Genomic DNA, 18,725 nt, shown 5'->3' with positions numbered 1-18,725 from the left:
GTGCCAGATGCAGCTCCAGCTGTGGCTGCCATCTTGACATTCGTTAACACACCTAGTAGGCACTCCTGGCAGTCTGGAGGCTGACGTGGCTCTTCCCTGTAGGCGAACGTTTGCGTGGTGGCTACACGTTATTCTAGGTGCGAAGGCTATTTTGCGCCAATGGCTACCATTGTTGTTTTTTTCTTATTACGGTTTTTGTAGCGTTTCTTTTATCTTATTTCTGAGTGAGATGTTGAGGTGCCTGCCTGGGACCCGTATCTGCCTTTTCTCCGTTCTCCCTTGCCACATCCCAAATTAAATCATTCATCACATAAGCTTTGCTCCGTTGAGCAAATAAAATTAATAAAAATTATTAATCTGTAAAGCGGCTACTAGAGTCCTTCTGATTTTTCTGGCTACCGTTATACCATGGCCCTCTTCCAGGTTGGGCATAGATGGAGTGGCACTTCGAGAAGCTGGCAGGGATAGAAAACTGACATGTTTTTTTTTAACCAAATGCAGACCGCAAGCCATCATCCCTGAAGGACTGAAAGTCCTCAACAATCCACAGACTACAGCCAAAGATTATGACACATGCTCTCCAACTCCTAATCCATCTAACCAGCATCCTGTAAGAAATAAACAGGCCAAGCCCAAGGGCAGGGTCAAACACATAATCAGTTTGGAGTGTCTACACCCCTCCTATGAGATCTCAGTTCAGCACCCCACCCCCCTTGAAGTCCGTTGACGCTTATCTGGCACCCATTTGCTTTGACTGTTAGTAGATCAGATTTTTGTGTATAGGCAGCATGGAATTAAACTCATCGTGGTTTTGAATTCTATTCTGGCTGCTGGTTTCTTGCACCTGACACATCCTTCACAGACAAGCACAAGTTAATCGCCCTCTGGAATGTTGGCTACATCAGGACTTAACCAGGACAAGTCAATGAACCTAGACTACACAACCTAACCTTCTTGAACAACAACAACAACAAAAGGTTCTGCCAGTATCCACTCACCATAATGGGAGGGCTCCACAAACACACACATAACCAGCATTGAAAACTAACAAGCCACAAGCTTAGCCAAGAAAATATGCAATTCTATGGAGATATCAAAATGTTAGGGGTTTTTTCCCTGCAGCTTGAGATTTAAGGAATACTTTTAAGGTAAGAAGCAAGAGCCAGGGGTACAGTTGCCAACCCCAAGGCAAATGCATTAACAAATAAACACAAGCATCCTAGACGGGCACCATGCTGAGTTGGATTTCCGTACTGAATGCTTTAGCCAACAAGCTCAAGCTGCAACCATCAATTAAAAAATTCCCCTAACAACAATCTCAGCCGGGCAGAATGAAAGGCCATCCAAGAACAGCAGCGATATCATAAACAAATTGACAAAGGAGGAGCAGTTGTCATTATGAACAAGGTGGATTGTGTCAAGCAACTCTCCGGCACTAGCTTCTATCCTCAGATCCTACAGCAACATATCAGAAATAACTGCATAATCTGACACACAAGGACACACAACAGCATCTCTGCATGGAGACATGGAGGGATCCTAAGAGCCACAAGGAGGCATCTTCTATCTACTTTTCAAAATACACAAAACAGGCAGCTTGAACTACCCCATTGTTTCAAGCACAGGGACCATCACAACTGGTGAATCAGGTTTCATAGATTCTGTATTCAGACCCTGGGATTTCTTGCTATGTAAGAGACATCACGGACTTCCTAAGAAGATTGAACTCCATGGGCAATCTCTGTAACAAGGTCACTTCAGCTACTGCAGATGTTTTGGGCATCAATACGCCCCACAACAAATGGGCTTCAAGCCATCAAGAACTTCACCCCTGATGTCAATAAAGATGTCTTCCCATCAGACTGGCACTATAGTCATCCATAACTAGTTCAACTTTGCCTATCCCTGCAAATCGATGGCACAGTCACGGGCACAGGCATGGTTCCACCATATGCCAGCATCTTTGTGATGGATCTAGATAGAACAACGCTTGGTCAAGCCTTTATGTGAGAATCAGAGTTGACAGTGACATCATCGGGACCCTGGAAATGAATCGCTCATTAAATTCCACCATGACCTCAACACCGTCCACCTCACCATCAAGCTCAACTTCAATTCATCCAAAGAAGGGCCCACTGTTTGTTGTTTTTAGCCATTTAGTCATGTCTGACCCTTGGTGACTTTATAAGCAAGCGCTCTCCATGCCACCTGGTCAAGCACAGCTTCTTTCAGTTGTACATTCAACTATACATCAGACTTGATGTTATCAAGCCAGTAGGGTCTTTGCTTTGCCCCTTCTTCTTTGTCCACTATAGATATACAAACACCCTGTTATCTCAGAAATCTAAAAATTGCCCTGCATACTTCTGACTTCCACTCAGAAGGTAAAGGTAAAGGGTCCCCCGCACATACGTGCTAGTCATTTTCCGACTCTAGGGGCCGGTGCTCATCTCCGTTTCAAAGCTGAAGAGCCAGCTCTTGTCTGAGGACATCTCCGTGGTCATGTGGCCGGCATGACTAAACGCCAGAGGCGCACGGAACGCTGTTACCTTCCCACCGTAGGGGTCCCTATTTTTCTACTTGCATTTTTATGTGCTTTCAAACTGCTAGGTTGGCAGAAGCTGGGACGAGTAATAGGCGCTCACTCTGTTACGCGGCACTCGGGATTCGACCCGCCAAACTGCCAACCATCTGATCGACAAGTTCAGCGTCCTAACCCACTGAGCCACCGCGTCCACTCAGAACACACCATCAAAATCTCTAGCCAGGCTCTATACTACGAACACATTTGTTTTGAGTCACTTAACAGAGGTCTCAATTAGTGGAATTAAACCAAGGAGACTAAAAGACCCAACCAGTGAAAACCATAGACAAATCAAAATAAAGACACCAATTCATTTGACGCAAACAAATCTCCTTTCTCTGGCTAATGTAAGCTGCTTTTGAACCCAAAGAAAGACAATAACAGAATATAGCAGGGTTGCAAGGGACCCTGGGGGTCTTCTAGTACAGCCCCCTGCTCAAGCAGGAGACCCTATGCCATTCCAGACAAGTGGCTATCCAATCGCTTCTTGTGATGGAGCACCCACAACTTCTAAAGGCAAGCCCTTCCGACAGTTAAATATTCTCACCCTTAGGAAATTTTCTTTAGTTCTAGGTTGCTCCTCTTTTTTTTTGTTAAGTTTCCATCCATTGTTTCTTATCTTGCCTTCTGGTGCTTTGGATAATAACATGACCCCTTCTTCTTTGTGCCAGCCCCTCAAATATTGGGATACTGCTATCATCTCACCTCTAATCCTTCTTTTCTCTAGACTGGCCAGACCCAGCTCCTGCAACTGTTCGTCATGCTTTCACCTCCTGTCCTTTAATCAGCTGAGTTGCCCTTTTCTGCACTTTTTCCAGAGTCCCAACCTTATATTTTTTTTTTTATAATAATGGTGATCAAAACTGGACGCAGTATTCCAGGTGCATGTAAGAAGTCAAGAGGACATGAAAAGGGAGCAAAAGCAGAAAGAGGCAGAAATGATTGTGGGGATCCTGCAAGCATTGTCCATGCAAGGACCGGTTGCAACTCACTTTTTACAACACCGCGGCAATTTTGAGCGCTCCCTGAGCCAATGGTTGCAAGTTGAGGACTACCTTGTCATTCCAAACAATGAATTCTTCTCCATCCCCTCGACGTTCTTTCTTCCATTACAATCTGGTGGCTTCTGCTTTCCTCAGCAATTATTGTAATAAGCCTATCGGCCTGGCAGGAGTTCAAAATGTATCTCCAAATTGGTATTGAAAGTGAGTAATTCAATATCTGTGTTATCTAGGGAGGGGGAAGCTGGGGGGAGGGTTGGAAAGTTTCATTAAAGGCTTTACTAGAGACTGATCTTCGCTGTCACTGCTATTATTTTTTTTCCCGTCGCCATGCAGAGAGAACCCTGGAGATCTTATTCCAAATGGCAGGTCAATAAATCAGTGCGCCCTATTTTTTTCTTCTTATAGGTCATTATGCTTTTTAGTTAGGGTTAGGTTTTTGGCTGGGGACTTCGTGGGGCGGGGAACTGCTATGTTCAGCTTGGCCTAGATCAGGGCGACCTGGGAGTGGAAGACTAGTCTTATTTAGCTATGTGGATAAGATTTAGTGAAGCCCTGTCTAAGTGTCAATGGAAACTCAACCATCCAGGCCAAAAGTATCTAAAAGAGGAGTAAGATCATGGCAAACTTTGGTGCAGTTGCCATGATTTTAACCTTTTTTTTTTTAGATTTTGGTCCACATCCATGAAGCTCTAACTTGGGTGGCCAAGATCATCTTGGTTAAAATCAGGGGTGTCCAATCTTGGCAACTTTTAAGACCTGTGGACTTCAACTCCCAGAATTCCCCAGCCAGCATGGAGAAGGAGAAGGACTGTGGGGTCTTTGGTGCTCTCTGAGCTTGATTGTTTTCTTGCAGACGTTTCATTGCCCAACTAGGTAACATCATCAGAGCTAGAAGGACATGGGTTTTGAGGAGGAGGAGGAGGAGGAGGAGAAGGAGGAGGAGGAGGAGGAGGAGGAGGAGGAGGAGGAGGAGGAGGAGGAGGAGGAGGAGGAGGAGGACTGTAGGGTCCTTGGTGCTCTCTGAGCTTGGTTGATTTCTTGCAGACGTTTCATTGCCCAACTAGGTAACATCATCAGAGCTAGAAGAACATGGGGTTTGTGGAGGAGGAGGAGGAGGAGGAGGAGGAGGAGGAGGAGGAGGAGGAGGAGGAGGAGGAGAAGGAGAGTGGGGTCCTTGGTGCTCTCTGAGCTTGGTTGTTTTCATGCAGATGTTTCATTATACAAACTAGATATCATCATCAGGGCTACTGTGAAGATCTTAGACAGTGAAAGGTTTACCTAGTTTGGGTAATGAAACATCTGCAAGAAAACAGCCAAGCTCAGAGAGCACCAAGGACCCCTCATATCTTTTCTACTGTTTGTAAACTGCCCAGAGTCACCTTATCTGTGAGAGGGGCAGCATATAAATTTAAGAAATAAATGAATAAAAGCACTCTCTTCTTTGCTCCAAGCAACTTTACACAAAGCAACATCCCAGAGTTGCCACCGCACCGTGAAACTGCACAAAGCCGTAACGGGAAGCTATCATTTTCCTAGCTCCTTTTTCCACAGGGAAAACAGCCCTTCTGTATCCCAGCCTGCTTCGTCTGGCTCCCAAATTGTCACCTCTCTTTCTTTAAAACATACAGATCCGTGTGTGTGTGTGTGTGTGTGTGTGTGTTACACTTACAAAATCGCTTTGACAATTGTGGAGAATTGGAGAAATAATATCTTGATCTTCCACAGTACAAGGTGGAGGGGGCCCAATGCTTTTTCACACTGGAACGATAACTAAAGAACCAGCCACCCACTCGCATTATCCTGTCAGGTCTAGAGGACCAAAATGATGGATTGCTGTGGAGTCTAGTGGAGACAGAATATCCTGTAAGTCTCCCTGTTCTCCCAAGTCCTCATGAGTTCCATCTAGATGACCTACTTCATGCCAGAAGTGATGAATTTCTCTCCAGTGAACTGAAGCAGCAAACTGACTTGCTTCCAAAGGTCCATTCAAACCTCAAGCAGAAGCTGGAAGAGCAGAAAGAGGCTTCGGCGTACAGGTGACCAATGAAAGAAGCCTCTTTGGATGAGCAGACCACCTGGAAGCTTCTAAATTTAGGAGGGGGTACAGATGGCACTTTGCCCTGTGAATCAATCAGAATAGTGCTGGAAGGGACCTTGGAGGTCTTCTAGTCCAGCTCCCTGCTCAAGCAGGAGAACCTATACCATTTCAGACAAGTGACTGTCCAATCTCTTCTTAAAAACCTCCAGTGATGAAGCATCCGTGACTTCTGAAGGCAAAGCTGTTCCACTGGTTAATTGTTTTCACTGTTAGGAAGTTTCTCCTTAATTCCAGGTTGCTTCTCTCCTTGATTAGTTTCCATCCATTGTTTCTTGTCCTGCCTTCTGCTGCTTTGGAAAATACGTTGACTCTCTCCTCTTTGTGGCAACCTCTCAAATACTGGAATACTGCTGTCATTTCCCCCCCCCCCCTGGTCTTTCTTTTCTTTAGACTAGCCAAACTCAAATCCTGCAACTGTTCTTTGTATGTTTTTGTCTCCAGGCCTTTAATCATCTTCATTGCTCTTCTTTGCACTTTTTCCAAAGTCTCAACATCTTTTTCGTAATGTGGTGACCAAAAATTGGCAGGCCAGGTGTGGCCTTACTAGGGCTTTATAAAGCGGCACTAGTACTTCATGTGATTTTGATTCTATGCTTCTGTTTATACAACCAAGGATGGTGTTAGCTTTTTTGGTTGCTAGCGCATAGACATCTGGGAAGTGAATGTTAAAACTTTTCATGGATAAGTATGGGGTGTCCATAGGGTGTGGTTCCAGGTGGTGCTTTCACTTATACCACTTGACATTTTGGTCATATGCTACGGCTAACCTCAGATAAGATCCTTCTTAGGAATATTTTCAGAAGGACAGACATGGACAAAGAAGATCAGTGGGTAGACCAGGGCTAGGCAACCTTGGCTCTTTTATGACTCATGGACTTCAACTCCCAGAATTCCTGAGCCAGCTGGATCTGAATCTGTGGTTCCACAGGGGTTCAGAGATTCCTGGAAGTCTGCTCAAACCAAATCAATCTTTATTTGGCCACAGACCAGTAGATAAAACATAAAAGTCACAATTAATCAAGATAAAAAAGGACAAGGACAATTGTTCTAAAATATCTGAAAAGGATGAAGTTAATGCTATGGTGTACTGTACAAACGATAGAAGAGTACTTGGCTGCGATCAAGGAAATGAAATCAGATTGATCTGCTAATAACCATCTTGAGATAAAAGAAATCTGGACAGCCAGGATATTTAGTAAAAAGTAGTAATCATAATTACATAGAACTAGAATTACTAGAGTTACATAGAATTGTAGGGCTGGAAGGGACCTTGGAGGTCTTCTAGTCCAACCTCCTAACCTTATTTCTGGTGAGTAGAGAGGGCAATAGGAAACTTGTTCCATCAATTCAATTTTTCCTTCACTGTGTAGTCATAGTGTCTGTTTGAAGGGAAGGGGGGGCGGTATCTTCCTTTACTAATGGCTGTTAGGAGGACATTGAATCTGGATAAGGATGAGGCCCTTCTGAATTCTGGGATCATTATGCGTCTGAGGATATCTAGTTGGTTGGAGAAGATGGGCTTGAGAGACTCAAGAACAGGGGTGGGCAATTATGGCAACCAGCATGGCTGACTCAGTAATTCTGGGAATTGAAGTCCACAGGTCATAAAATTGCCAAAGTTGCTCAGCCCTGCTCAAGAAAGTGTTTTTGAGTCAATATGGAAAGTCTGCATACAGTTCTACATCAATGGCCAACTTCTTTGAGCTCAGCTAGTGCACTTTCTTAGCCAACCAATGTAAGACCTAATGTAGGAACTGGGTTTGTCTAGGACTAGGGGTGACGTGATAACAGTGTTCCAATATTTGAGGGGCTGCCACAAAGAAGAGGGGCTCAACCTATTCTCCAAAGCACCAGAAGGCAAGACAAGAAACAATGGATGGAAAATAATTAAGGAGAAATGTCCCAAAGATGCTTTTTCAAGAGGCAGCTGGATTTTCAAGGAATCAAGGATAAAAGCAACCTAGAACTAAGGAGAAACTTCCTAAAGTGGAAGCAATTAACCAGTGGAACGGCTTTGCCTTCAGAAGCTGTGGGAGCTCCATCACTGAAGGTCTTTAAGAAGAGACTGGACAGCCACTTGTCTGGAATGGTATAGGGTCTCCTGCCTGAGCAGGGGGTTGGACTAGAAGACCTCCAAGGTCCCTTCCAATTCTGTTATTCCCTTATTCTGTATTGGCTGGCCATGAAAACCATAAAGCTGCAATTTGGCTTACATTGGGAGGCTTGACCTTGGAAATCCATTTTCAGGTCAGCAAGGGCAAGAAAAAAATTCAAATGAGCTTTAGAAGTAGGTTCTTGTGATCAGACCTGACAATGATGCGCAGACTTATTGTTAGCTTTAGTCAGTTAGTAAAATCTACAGGGAAACAAGACAAGAAAGAATTCCTTGGATCTCTACTGCACTTTTTAGAATAGAGTGACATTATTTATTCTTTCTATCCGGGGAAACAACCTCCCTTGCTAGCTACACCAAACACAAAATGCAACTCTTCAAGTTTTACCTCCGAGACATCATCTTACGTCCTTCAAAGATGGCTGCCAGACCACAGAAAACTGCTTTGACTCCTCAGTGTATTTAGATGTTAGGGTGTAGGTATACACATAGGTTCATTTTTAATGTGTGCCAGCGTGCCCGCAGTAAAAAATGACAATAAACGTTATCTTATCAGACTTTCAAAATACTTCGCCATCTTGACCACCTCCATCCCATCGCTACTGCAAAATGTCACAACTGTCTAATAATTTGCCCGTCTTTCTTCCCGCAGTTTGGCTAGACAGTTATGAGCCAATATTTTGCCCTTGAGCAAAAACAGAAAATAGCCATAAATACAGAAATGTGTAGTGGGAGGATGGAATGTGTCTTACATAAAATAGAGATGATCAAAACCAGATAGCTGGCTTGGTGCAATTTAAGGCTAGGTTTAGAGGGATGTAAATCAGAAATGCAGAAATCTACACCAACCATTTCTGTGTTCTAGCCTAGCAGTTTACCTTTTTTTCATTCATTAAAAAAACTGCTTGTCAACACTTATATCTGTTGCCTCTCCTGGCATATGGAGCCTCTTTTGATACAATTTGTAAAAGAAATGGTCCAAGAACCATATTATGATTCTGCTGCAACTGTTCCTCAACCCACTTCAACTCCAAACTTAGTGCATTTGTCCTTCGTAAGAATATCTTTGATCTACATTTCTGCTTTAAAGGAAGAAAGAAAAACAGCATCACAGCTGATACACAATTTCCAGCAATTTGCTTTCTTCTGAGGCTGTGTTATATGTGATTTTTTAAAAAAACAACAAGAAAGACTACGAACCACTGATGCGAGCAGTCATATTGCAGTGAAATGCAATGGAAATGTAACTTATTCATATCACTGGACCAGAGGGCTATTAAACTAGATGGAAGTTTTTGACAGGTTTTATACAGGTAGTAGACCTCAATTTACGACCACAAATTTCCATTGCTAAGCAAGGTGGTTGTTAAGCAAACCATGCCCAATTTTAGGACCTTTTTGCCACCGTTAAGTGAATCACCACAGTTGTCAAGGGAATAATACAGTTGTTAAGCAAATCCAGCTTCCCCCATTGACTTTGCTTGTCAGAAACTGGCTGGGAAGGTCACAAATGGAGATCAGGTGCCCCTGGGGTTCTGCAATCATCATAAATATGGACCAGTTGCCAAGCACCCCAAATTTGATCATGTAACCATGGGGATGAATGCAACCACCATATGTCGTTTTTTTTCAATGCCGTTGCAACTTCAAACAGTTGTAAGCAAAAAGACGTTGAGAGTTTGGAAAAAATTCAGAGAAGAGCAACTAAGATGATCCAAGGCCTGGAGACCAAAACATACAAAGAAAGGCTGCAGGACTTGGGTTTGGCTAGTCTAAAGAAAAGAGGAAACAAGGAGACATGATAGCAGTGTTCCAGTATCTGAGGGGCTGTCACAAGGAAGAGGGGGTCAAATTATTCTCCAAAGCACCAGAGCGCAGGACGAGAAACAATGATTGGAAACTAAACAAGGACAGAAGCAACCTGGAATTAAGGAGAAACTTCCTGACAGTGAGGACAATCAACCAGTGGAACAGCTTGCCTCCAGAAATCGTGGACACTCCATCACTGGAAATTTTCAAGAAGAGACTGGACAAACACTTGTCTGAGATGGTCTAGGTTCTCCTGCTAGAGCAGGAAGCTCGACTAGAAGACCTCCAAGGTCCCTTCCAGCTCTATTCTATTCTATTCTATTCTATTCTATTCTATTCTATTCTATTCTATTCTATTCTATTCTATTCTATTCTATTATTCTATTCTATTCTATTCTACAATCTGTTCTATTCTATTCTACTGTATTCTATTCTGTTCTGTTCTGTTCTGTTCTGTTCCATTCTCATCCATTCTTCTATTCTATTCTATTCTGTTCTGTTCTGTTCTGTTCTGTTCCATTCTCATCCATTCTTCTATTCTATTCTATTCTATTCTATTCTATTCTATTCTATTCTATTCTATTCTATTCTATTCTATTCTATTCTACAATCTGTTCTATTCTATTCTATTCTATTCTATTCTATTCTATTCTACAATCTGTTCTGTTCTATTCTATTCTATTCTATTCTATTCTATTCTATTCTATTCTATTCTATTCTATTCTATTCTATTCTATTCTATTCTATTCTATTCTATTAAGGACTACCTGTGTTACAACACTGCACTCTGTTGCTCCATTCCCCTTCCTTGGGCTAAAGCAATGATTTTCAAAATGAGCAGCTTGAGAGTGTATGGACTTCATGGCTGGCTGAGAAACTCTGGGCGCTTGAAGTCCGCGCATCTTCAAAGGGCCAAGTTTGAAAACCACCGGGCTAAAGTGCCTTTGGCAACCATCTGCCTAATTACCAAGCAATTATCCCACCAAACCCCTAGGTTAAGGTGTATCTGCAGCAGCCTGCTTGGGATTCAGTTCATTTGTCTTTTTCTACCTTCGTGCCAGCCAAAGCCTTCAGCTCTCCTTTTTTTTCTTCACATTAATGTCAGTGGGATCAAATGCATCTGTGGCATGCCAAAAGCCTCTCTTAAAGGACAGCTCCAACGCTTTAGCCTGGACAACACAAGAGTAGAGTCCACAAAACACTCCCTGAGACCAGCTGCAGGCTAAAAATGGATGCTTTGTCACTATGAAGGAGCAGTCCGATGTCAGCATGATCTGTGTGAGCAAAGCAGCTGCCCCTTGTGCAAGCGTCAAAATAGGTAGAATGGTGCGTGGGTAATTTTTGGGTTTTATCCCTCTGGTGTTATGATTAAACTGGGACCTTAAAAGAAGCCCATTATCTGATGGCATGATCTTGTCTAAATTGACTCCACTGGTTTTAATGGAGTCTCTGTCTGTCTGTCTGACCGTTTGTCTATCTATATCTATCATCTATTTATCTATATCTATCACCTATCGTCTATCTACATCTATCATCTATCGTCTATCTACACCTATCTACACCTATCTACACCTATCTATCTATCTATCTATCTATCTATCTGTCTGTCTATATCATCTATCACCTATCTATCATCTATCTATCATCTATCTATCTCTATCTCTATCTCTATCATCCATCATCTATAATCTATCAATCTCTATCATCCATCATCTATCAATCTCTGTCATCCATCATCTATCTCTATCTATCTCTATCTATCTCTATCTTAACCCCCCCACTTTCTTTCTCTCTTTCTCTCTTTCTCTCTTTCTCTCTTTCTCTCTCTCTCTCTCTCTCTCTCTCTCTATATATATATATATATATATATATATATATATATATATATATGTATGTATGTATGTATGTATGTATGTATGTATGTATGTATGTATGTATAAGGGACATGGTGGCTCAGTGGGTTAGGATGCTGAGCTTGTCGATCAGAAGGTCGGCAGTTTGGCGGGTCAAATCCCGAGTGCCGCGTAGCAGAGTGAGCGCCTGTTACTCATCCCAGCTTCTGCCAACCTAGCAGTTCGAAAGCACATAAAAATGCAAGTAGAAAAATAGGGACCACTACGGTGGGAAGGTAACAGCGTTCCGTGCGCCTTTGGCATCTAGTCATGCCGGCCACATGACCACGGAGACGTCCTCGGACAAGCGCTGGCTCTTCAGCTTTGAAACGGAGATGAGCACCGGCCCCTAGAGTCGGAAACAACTAGCACACATGTGCGGGGGAACTTTTACATTTATATATACCGTATTTTCCAGCGTATAAGATGACTTTTTAACCCATGAAAATCTTCTCAAAAGCCGGGGGTCGTCTTATACGCCCAGTCATCTTATACGCCAGAAAATAGTACATAAATCAATCGAGCGCCCCCGTTCTTGCAAAGCAACTTCAAGCCTCCTTAGTCCAGTCCCCCTCCAACGTGACCCTCCCTTCTCACCCCCAAGAGCCTCTAAGCCCCTTCCCCTCCCCCTTGCAAACGCCAGACCCCGGGAGCGGCAGGAAGCCCCTCCTCCTCGCCCAAGTGGCATCTGCGCATAAGCAGAGCGCACCCTGCTACCCACTATCTCTCCCGGCAGCCTGGACAGTGGTACTTGGCAGCCTGGCGCCCCTCTTGCCCGTAGACCATGCAGCGGCCCTCGCCAGCCAGCCTCGGCATGGCCGCCCCAAGCCTGACTCTCCAGAGCATCTTCCGGGCCCGCCTGGCCGACCGCCTCCCGGGCGGGGCTTGGCTCCAGACGCGGTGGCTGCTCCGTCTGCAAATGCACTCTCAAAGCCGGATTGTGTTCAGCCGTGCAGGCTGCCAAAAGGCGGGGACTCGGAGTTCCCGCATTGGTTGCGGCTTCTGGCGTGCCGTTTGCAGAGTCTGGCCTGGAAGAGCGCGTCGTGTGAACGCAGCTCTTGCGTGTATTCCAAAGGGTGGGTGGAAGGAAAAGTCCCTTTGGGCTTCAAAAGGGCGGCTTTGCACCATCTGCATCAGTCGGGGCTGAATCAGGCTTGTGTCGGACACTTGGCAACTGGCATGTAAGTATTTTCCGGCGTATAAGATGAAAAATCTTGAAAATCTTCTCAAAAGTCGGGGGTCGTCTTATACACCCAGTTGTCTTATATGCCGGAAAATACGGTATGTGTGTGTGTGTGTTTGTGTGTGTGTGTGTGTGTGTGTGTGTATATGTATATAAGATGGGGAGAGATTCACCCTCTAAAGTTGAAATGCTCAGTCAGCACCCCCAAGAGGAGTGAAAAATAAACGGACTCTAAAGTTGGGGCAGAATGCCCTTCCATCGTTGACCTTCAGCTTCTCTAAAACTGGGAAATAAAGGGGGCAAAGGATCCCGCTATTGCCTCCCTGGAGAAAAGAGCACCCACAAGCTTTCCTTTATGGAAGTTTGCTTCATCAGCTCTTCCCCCAGAAAGGCAAAGGACTAATGGCCTGACTCCCAGGGGGATCTTTCCCCCCTCAGCCGTCAGAAATAGGCCGGGAGGCTTACAGAGATCTGGACACCCTTGGCGAATGTTAAACAACTTTGCTCTGCAGCAGCTCTGCCTTCTTTTGATTGCTATTAGCACAGAGGACTTTTTAGAAAGCTGGCCTTTTGCAGATCCAGAATTTGTGTGTGCGTGTCAAATGCACACAGAGAGAAAAAGACAAGGGGAATTTTGGCTGTCATACAGCAATGTGCGTATTCCTGGCTCTTTGTGCAATCTTTAGGATTCGGCGTGCCGGGGGGGGGGCATGAGAAGTGGAAGTGATTCCGATGAAGCAAATAACAAATTGCACCCAAGGCAGGCAGGGAAAGAGATCAATTTCAGGCTGGAGATGAGGTGTCCCATGGGGCCACCTTTCTTGTCCCAGACCTCTTTAATGAAACTGCCCTGCAATCAATCAATCAATCAATCAATCAATCAATCAATCAAAAACCTGTCCTTGTTTCCTCCTCCCACACCTCTGGCCCTTCTTCCAAAGAGGAAAGAGAATTTGCTTTCAGAATTTCTTTCATAGAAGTAAAGGAAAGCTCTCCCTTGGAATTCCTGCACTTGGTCAGGTGATTACGGGGTACACATCTTTTCTCCAGCCGTCTGATCTGGGAATACTGTATAATAAATTATCCCCGATTCAGAAGTATCTCCCGGCTGAAAAGTTAAGATGCAGGCAATTTAGTGACCACGAGTATGTAATTTATCCAACGAATTAGTGGATCGGGGAAATGTTGGAGACATAGTATACGTGGACTTCAGTAAGGCAGGGGTCCCCAACCCCTGGGCTGTGGCCCGTTTGGAACCAGGGCACGCAAGCAGCAGGCAGGTGAGGAGGACACACAACTTCACTTGAGTGAGCGGTGGGCTCACACACTTGTGCACTCACCTGCTGCACACATGGAACCATCCCCTCTTTCCCCCCCCCCACCCTTGCCACTGGCCGGCAAAGCCAGAAAAAGTTGGGGACACTGCAGTAAGGCACTTGGACCACAATCTACTTCTGGCAAGATAGAACAATGTGGGATAGACAGCAGCACCAGCATCCCCATCAGATGGATCTACTGAGCAGCTGCACTCCGCGTGTAGCCAGTCCTCAATGGAACTACAGCTACCTGGAAGGGAGCATAAAGTGGGGTGCCCCAAAGTTCTGATTTGGGCCCATCTTCATGAATGATCTACATGAGGGTGGAGAAGGAGAACTCATCAAACTTTCAGATGACACTAAGCTGGGGGGGGGGAAATAACTAATAAGTACAGATCAGAGACTCAAGGTTCAGAAGAACCTTGGCAGATTTCACCCTATCAGAACGATGCGATTCAGTGGTGAGAGAAGTACCGTCTTGTACTTGGGCAGGAAAAAAAAATCAGATGCACAGGTGTAGAACAGGTGATACCTGCCTCAACAGGAGCAACTGTCAGAGGGATCTAGGTCTCCTACTGGAAAACCACTGAAGTATGAGCCAGCAGTGTTGGTGCAGCAGCCAGCCTAGAAGTCAGGAGAAATGTTCTGACAGTGAGAAGTCTTTACCAATGGGAGAGCTTGCCTCTTAAGAGCTTTGTGTGCTCCACCACTGGAGGTTTTCAAGAACAGACTGGACAAACATTTGACCAGGATGACATAAGTTCTCCTGCTTTGATCAGAACTAGAAGAGCACTGAAGTCCCTCCCTGTCCTAGGGTTGTGCGTTCTGCATTCTAACTGGAGCCCAGCCTACGCTTTTCGGTGCGCATGTGACATATAGGCAGGCACAGCTCCCATCCCAGCCTGGTGGAGAACATCTTGACATTTTTGACCATACCCTGCATACACTCTTGACATCCAGCAGGGTTGGAGAGGGAGAGGGAGGGGAAGCGGGAGAGGAATTGGAGGGAGACAGGGAGAGGGAGAGGGCAGGGGGAGAGGAAGAGGAGGGGAAAGTAGAGAAGGAGAGGGGAGAGGGAGCAGGAGAGGGAGGGGAGAGGAAGAAGAGGGGGAGAGGGAGAGGGGAGGGGAAATGGAGGAGGAGAGGGAGAGGGGAGGGGAGAGGAAGTGGAGGAGGAAGTGGAGGAGAGGAGAGAGGGAGAGGGAGATGGAGGGGAAGTGGGAGAGGAATTGGAGGGAGACAGGGAGAAGGAGAGGGGAGGGGAAGCAGGAGAGGGAGGGGAGAAGGAGAGGGGAGAGGGAGAGGAAGAAGAGGGGGAGAGGGGAGAGGGTGTGGAGGGGAAATGGAGGAGGAGAGGGAGAGGGGAGGGAGAGAAAGTGGAGGAGGAAGTGGAGAAGGAGAGGAGAGAGGGAGAGGGAGCAGGAGATGAACAGGAAGAGGGGGAGAGGGAGAGGGGAGAGGGAGAGGGGAGAGGGGGAGAGGGAGAGGGGAGGGGAAAGAGTGTGGAGGGGGAAATGGAGAAGGAGAGGGAGAGGGAGAGGTAGGGGGAGGGGAAGAGGAGGGGAAAGTAAAGAAGGAGAGGTGAGAGGGAGGAGAGGGGAGAGGGGAGAGGGAGAGAAAGAAGAGGGGGAGAGGAAGTGGAGGAGGAAGTGGAGAAGAAGAGGAGAGAGGGAGAGGGAACAGGAAAGGAACAGGGAGAGGGGGAGAAGGAGAGGGGAGAGGGAGAGGGAGAAGAGGGGGAGAGGGGAGGGGAGAGGAAGTGGAGAAGGGGAGGAGAGAGGGGGAGGGAGCAGGAGAGGAACAGGGAGAGGGGGGAGAGGGGGAGGGGGAGAAGGAGAGGGGAGAGGGAGAAGAACTGAAATAAATTCTCAAGTTTCTGTGGAATGAGAAAGAAAAACAGAAGCCTCCATTTCAAAGGGAGAAGAAATGACCAACTCAGAACCGGCTCCGTCTCTCTGACGAAGGCCAACCTCCTGCAGCAAAGAGGATATTTGCTTATAACAAAACACACACACACACACACACACACACACACACACACACACACACACACACACACGCTGCCAGATAGCGGCTCCCTTTATAGCACAAAATTAAAACAGTGCAACGCAGTTCTCATCAGCCCAAGACACGCACGGGCGGGGGTCTGTTTAGGAACGCTTGTCGGAGACAAAGTGCCACTTTAGATCCTTCCAAGCAGGGGCACTTTGCTGAAGCGTCTTCTGATGGAAACGAAGCGCCTTCTTTCCAGGCGGCTAGCAAGGCAGAAAGAACAAAGGCCTCCTCTGCAGGGGAGGAAACGTTTCCGGCTTCATTTTTGTTTCTTCCAAACAACGCAGGTATGAGTTCACCCACCTCGATTTGAACCCCTAATTATCCGTTTCTCCTCCCTTTTCCATTTATAGGACTCCTTTTGTTCTTGCGTGTCTTTTTTTTATTTATTTTTTTAAACCAGGTCAAATGTGGGATGTTCAAACAACCCAACCTCTGTGAACGATGCACAGTCATCAGATCCCAATAAAACTCAGAACCTGAATATCCTGCTCAGCATCCAGCCGCACCAGTCTTGGCTAAACAGATCCGAGTTCAGATCCGGCTAACGCTTACAGCTAGTCCTCAACTTGCAGCCCATGGGGATGTTGCAATGGACGTGTGTAGAAAAGGGTCACAGGTCACTTTTTTTTAGGGCCGTCGTAACTTTGAATGATCCGTAAACAAACTGTTGTAAAGTTGAGGATTTCCTGCACTGGGGGGGTTGAGAAAATCATTTGTGAGTAGTTGGTGGCAAACCACTTTGGGAGCATATATAAACAGAGAAGGCGTGTTAGGAGGTTTCTTTGCTGTCTTTTAAACCTGTTTAAACATTTTTTTTTCTGGTTTTAATCCCCTCTGAACGGCGCCTGACCAGTTGAAAGGGGAAAGCTAGAAAGCTTTGTATAAATCCTTTATCAACCACACCCCAAACCACAAAGGACTGCTCAGCCTTAGACTGTTTTCACGGGGGGGAAAATCCCAATCAAGTTAATTGTGGCTTTCTCTTCTGTTTTCATTCTGCAAAATCTCAATTGAAAAAAACAACCCACTCCATTTCATCCATCCCAACGTGGTCGGAAAGACCGAAAGAGGAATGACCCTCAAGAGAAGGTGTGCGAGCTCCAGAAGTGCGTTTCATCTGGCCACAAGGCCAATAAGCCACAGAGTAAATTGGTTAATTTACAGTAGATTTGGCTGTGCGTGACTGGAGAGGGAAAGTTTTTGATTTATTAAATTTGGCTAATCAGAGACAGACTGCACTGCTCCAGTTCCCCCAAAATGGTAACGTTATCTTACAATATAATGAAGTTGACAGCATCCCCGTATAATGGCTTATGTACCCTACATGAAGATAAGCTGTTTAGCATCATTTCTTCTTTGGGTAAACAAAAAGATTTTCTTGTTTAGATTTTTGCTCTTGCCTGCATATAAACTGTTTCCCTAGCTGGGAATCCCTCATGTCAACTGGAAGGCAGCAGTAAAGGAAGACCATAAAAGGCCAATCAGGTTGAATGAGAATGATGGGCACCTTGCAGGTAATCCTTGATTTGCAACCAGAAATGGAGCCTGCCTGGAATTTCGGTCATTAAGTTGCTACGGTCATAAGTCGAGATACCACATGATCAGATTTGATTTGACGACCATTTTTATGATGGTCATAAAGCAGGTCACCATGACTGTAGAGATCTCTGGAGCAAAGAAAATAGCCCGGGATGATCAATTTGGAGCACAGAGAAGACCTCTAGAAGGAAGCATGCAGAGAAAGCTGGTCTAGATAAAACAAAAATATAGACATGGTCCAACCTGGCCAAATCCACATACAATGAATGTTTCTTTCAGTCCTATAAGGTTGACCAGATCAAGAAACCAAGGCCATATAAATCTGAAACTATTTTTATTGGAACAAATATAGCAACAGAATTCTGCAAAGTCTTACTGTGCATCCTTCTCCCTCACTTTATTTTTGTGTGAACTAGGAAAAGCGTGTCTGAGACATTTATTCCCATCACTTTCTTGCCCTGGGCTCCATGCTCTTTTATCTGACCATTGCCTTGGTAATGGGTTTTCCTCCTGTGCTTCAAGGCCATTCTGTGTTGCTCTGCTACACACACACACACACACGAATTCTACAGGTATTTATTAACACAAAGACACACACACACCCAAAACAGGTCCTCGGAAAGCAACCCCGTTGTACAAGTTTGGATTCTGAGTTTAGCACGGCAAGAGTCACTGGATAAACCAAGCCCAATGGGCACACACAAGGTCCAGGAAAACAATACACAAGTCAAAAGGGTCAGGATACATGGCACAAACACACAAGGCACCGAACTGTTGCTCCAGCAACGCTCAAGTCCTCGGGTGGGATTAAGTAGGAGGCCCTTCAGAAGAAGTGAGGTTGCCTCCTCGCAAATAGTCTAGCCGACCGACATTGTGCCTGTCTCCTCTCTGCCCTACATGTGCTTGAATCGAGAGGAAGTGTGGAGTCCACCACCTCCTCGTCATCACTAACAGGTGGCAGCTGTTTCCAGTCCTCACCTGGAGCCTCCTGGCCAACTCGCTGCAGCTCCGGCTCGCCTCACTCAGCCTATCGTGCATCCGATTGACCCAGCTGAGGCTGCACTGTCAAGCTAGCACTCTCCAACCCCCGATCGGGGCCATCGTTCGGGCCCTGCGCTTTCCCCTGCCAACT

At 45.6% G+C, this 18,725-nt stretch overlaps 1 protein-coding gene across 1 annotated transcript in view; it reads right to left on the bottom strand.

Moving 5' to 3' along the window:
• ARHGEF9 (Cdc42 guanine nucleotide exchange factor 9) overlaps positions 1-18,725 on the bottom strand; it is a 267,659-nt gene that overhangs the window by 168,110 nt on the left and 80,824 nt on the right. The window lies entirely within an intron of this gene.

This window comes from Vipera berus (genome assembly GCF_964194415.1).
Source record: "Vipera berus genome assembly, chromosome: 11".
In the NCBI taxonomy this organism is placed as follows: domain Eukaryota; kingdom Metazoa; phylum Chordata; class Lepidosauria; order Squamata; family Viperidae; genus Vipera; species Vipera berus.
The sequence above is the reverse complement of the archived record's forward strand: the minus strand, read 5'-3'. Positions and strand labels throughout refer to the sequence as shown.